Here is a 4595-nt window from a genome sequence, read left to right on the forward strand (position 1 = left end):
AACACCTTGCCAGGTACGTATGTAATAATAAAATAGAGTAAGTTCATGTTGGTTATTAGCCCAAGTTGCATTGCATACTAGAAATTTTTATATAAACAATGTGTACCTGGCTGTGTATTGTTTTATCCTCTCAGCTTTCTAAACGTTGACGGAGTCTCGTCTCACCGACAAGACGAATCTCCAAGCTGAGTCTGTCTTAACAGATCGCAGCGTAGAAACAGCTCTACCGAATACAACACCTTGCCAGGTACGTATGTAATAATAAAATAGAGTAAGTTCATGTTGGTTATTAGCCCAAGTTGCATTGCATACTAGAAATTTTTATATAAACAATGTGTACCTGGCTGGGTATATTTTTTATCCACTCAGCTTTCTAAACGTTGACGGGGTCTCGTCTCGCCGACAAGACGAATCCCCAAGCTGAGGGCTGAGTCTCAACAGATCGCAGCGTGGAAACTGCTCTACCGAGTACAACACCCTGCCAGGTACGTAAGTCGTCTACAGACAATTCCGAGTTTCGACGTCGAACAACAATGTACCCATAATTGACCGTCTAGAAGCCTGGTCGGACGTGGCAAGGATCGATCCCGCCGCCGATCGGTGGCTTCACACGGCAAATAGGGCTCGTGCGACGTTCGTACGCAAGCGTTAAACGCCTAGTAAAGTCACATTGTTTTGAGCCTGTCGACTCTCGAAACTCCTAAAGGTATCGTTGCCACCTTTGACTAGAAAGGATACGGCCTTAGAGGCGTTCAGGCATAATCCCACGGATGGTAGCTTCGCACCACCGCCCGCTCGAGCGAGTGCGTGAACCAAATGTCCGAACCTGCGGTTCCTCTCGTACTGAGCAGGATTACTATCGCAACGACGAGTCATCAGTAGGGTAAAACTAACCTGTCTCACGACGGTCTAAACCCAGCTCACGTTCCCTATTAGCGGGTGAACCAGGAACGCGGACCTGAGGATCTCGGATGAGTACCGTCCTCGGATGAGTACCGACCCAGAATGCTCGCCGACCACCTCGAAAGCATATTAATCTCTATTTATTTATATTTCGTAATTAGTCTTTGATCACATATGCGTTTTTTTTATTATCTGTCTGTTGATAAACCAACTACAAAATATACTTCTCAATCAAGTGTTTAAAATTTATTTTCCTTTGGGTAACCAAGTACGAAGTATGCCATCAACTAAGTGATTTAACTTTATAAAAACTATAGAAACTTACAAAAAGGTATAAAAAGTTGTAAAAATATATAAAAACTTGTAAAATCATATGAAAACTTATAAAAACTTGTAAAAACATATAAAAACATAAAAATAAGTAAAAAGCGATAAAAACGTATGAAAACATACAAAAATTTATAACAACTTATGAAAAAATTTTGACATTTTAATTTCCCACTACCCCCTTAATTTGAATATGTCAACTCTGATTAGTAGAGCATAATTAAGACTATAAGGGGTATCCGTATGCAAAAAACGATCTCGATCCAAATATATACAAAGATTTTCAAACTTTCGCTTAAGTTTACCCCTTTTTTCTTCAGAGTAGGAAATGAGATAAAATTCAGAGAATAATTTTAAATTGATCCTGAGCTTCCCTACTATAACATATATTAATTTGGTTGATTTTAAAATTTTTTGAATTTTGATATTTTAATTTCCCAGAAACCCCTAAATTGGATATGTCAACTCTGATTGGTGGAGCATAATCAGGACCATAGGGGGTACCCGCATGCAAAAAACGACATCGATCCGAATATAAATAAAAATTTTCAAATTTTTGACCAACTTTACCCCTATATTTTTTGGGGTAGGAAATGAGATAAAATTCTGAAACTAAATTTGAATCGATTCTGAGCTTTCCTACTATAACATATATTATTGTGGTCGATTTTAAAATTTTTTGAATTTTGACATTTTTATTCCCCACTACCCCCCCTATTTGAATATGTCAAATTTGATTGCTGGAGCATAATCAGGACCATAGGGGGTACCCATGTACAAAAAACGACATCGATCCGAATATAAATAAATATTTTCAAGTTTTTGGCCAAATTTACCCCTATATTTTTTGGGGTAGGAAATGAGATGAAATTTTTAAACTAAATTTGAATCGATCCTAAGCTTTTCTACTATAACATATATTAATTTGGTCGATTTTTAATATTTTTTAATTTTAACATTTTAATTCTCCACTACCCCCCTTATTTGAATATGTCAAATTAGATTGCTGGAGCATAATCAGGACTATAGGGGGTACCCGCATGCAAAACACGACATCGATCGAAATATAAATAAAGGTTTTCAAATTTATGGCCAAATTTACCCCCATAAGTTTTGGGGTAGGAAATGAGATAAAATTCTGAAAATAATTTTAAATTGATCCTGAGCTTCCCTACTATAACATATATTAATTTGGTTGATTTTTAATTTTTTTGAATTTTGACATTTTAATTTCCCACTACCCCCCAAATTTGAATATGTCAACTCTGATTAATGGAGCATAATCAGGACCATAGAGGGTACCCATATGCAAAAAACGACATCAATCGGAATATAAATAAAGATTTTTAAATTTTTGGCCAAATGTACCCTTTGTTTCTTTGGGGTAGAAAATGAGATAAAATTCTGAAACAAATTTTAAATCGATCCTGACCTTCTCTACTATAACATATATTAATATGGTTAATTTTTAAATTATTTGAATTTTGATATTTTAATTTCCCACTACCCCCCTAATTTGAATATGTCAACTCGGATCAATGGAGCATAATCAGGACCATAAAGGGTACCCGTATGCAAAAAACGACCTCGATCCGACCATAAATAAAGATTTTCAAATTTTTAGCCAAATTTACCCCCGATTTTTTTGGGGTAGGAGATGAGATAAAATTCTGAAACTAATTTTAGATTGATTCTGAGCTTCCGTACTATAACATATATTGATTTGGTTGATTTTTAAATTTTTTGAATTTTGACATTTTAATTTCACACTACCCCCCTTATTTGAATATGTCAAATTTGATTGCTGCAGCATAATCAGGATCATAGGGGGTACCCATATACAAATACCGACTTCAATCCGAATGTAAATAAAGATTTTCAAATTTTTGGACAAATTTACCCCTATAAGTTTTGGGGTAGGAAATGAGAAAAAACTTTGAAAATAATTTTAAATTAATCCTGAGCTTCCCTACTATAACATATATTAATTTGGTTGATTTTTAATTTTTTTGAATTTTGACATTTTAATTCCCCACTACCCCCTTTATTTGAATATGTCAACTCTGATTGATGGAGCATAATAAGGACCATAAGGGGTACCCGTATGCAAAAAACGACCTCGATCCGAATATAAATAAACATTTTCGAATTTTTGGCCAATTTTACCCTTCTATTTTTGGGGGTAGGAAATGAGATAAAATTCTGAAATTAATTTTAAATTGATCCTGAGCTTCCCTACTGTAACATATATTAATTTGGTTAATTTTTAATTTTTTTGAATTTTGACATTTAAATTCCCCACCACCCCCTTTATTTGAATATGTCAAATTTGATTGCTGGAGCATAATCAGGACCATAAAGGGTACCCATGCACAAATAACGACTTCAATCCGAATGTAAATAAAGATTTTCAAACTTTTGTCCAAATTTACCCCTCAATTTTTTGGGGTAGGAAATAAGATAAAATTCTGAAAATAATTTTAAATTGATCCTGAGCTTCCCTACTATAACATATATTAATTTGGTTGTTTTTTTTTAATTTTTTTGAATTTTGACATTTTAATTCCCCACTACCCCCTTTATTTGAATATGTCAAATTTGATTGCTGGAGCATAATCAGTACCATAAAGGGTACCCATGTACAAAAAACGAACTCGATTCGAAGGTAAATAAAGATTTTCAAATTTTTGGCCAAATTTACCCCTATAAGTTTTGGGGTAGGAAATGAGAAAAAATTCTGAAAATAATTTTAAAATGATCCTGAGCTTCCCTACTATAACATATATTAATTTGGTTGATTTTTAATTTTTTTGAATTTTGACATTTTAATTCCCCACTACCCCCATTATTTGAATATGTCAAATTTGATTGCTGGAGCATAATCAGGATCATAGGGGGTACCCATATACAAATACCGACTTCAATCCGAATGTAAATAAAGATTTTCAAATTTTTGGACAAATTTACCCCTATAAGTTTTGGGGTAGAAAATGAGAAAAAATTCTGAAAATAATTTTAAATTGATCCTGAGCTTCCCTACTATAACATATATTAATTTGGTTGATTTTTAATTTTTTTGAATTTTGACATTTTAATTCCCCACTACCCCCTTTATTTGAATATGTCAAATTTGATTGCTGGAGCATAATCAGGACCATAGAGGGTACCCATGTACAAAAAACAAACTCGATCCGAATGTAAATAAAGATTTTCAAATTTTTAGCCAAATTTACCTCTATAAGTTTTGGGGTAGGAAATGAGATAAAATTCTGAAAATAATTTTAAATTGATCCTGAGCTTCCCTACTATAACATATATTAATTTGGTTGATTTTTAATTTTTTTGAATTTTGACATTTTAATTCC

The 4595-nt window shown here is 33.5% G+C and overlaps 1 pseudogene; it reads right to left on the reverse strand.

The window, feature by feature from the left end:
- Positions 1–407: 407 nt before the first annotated feature.
- The window catches only part of LOC135267476 (large subunit ribosomal RNA), a 10516-nt pseudogene continuing 6328 nt past the window's right edge, over positions 408–4595 (reverse strand).

This window comes from Tribolium castaneum, unplaced genomic scaffold, assembly GCF_031307605.1.
Source record: "Tribolium castaneum strain GA2 unplaced genomic scaffold, icTriCast1.1 ptg000038l, whole genome shotgun sequence".
Lineage (NCBI taxonomy): Eukaryota > Metazoa > Arthropoda > Insecta > Coleoptera > Tenebrionidae > Tribolium > Tribolium castaneum.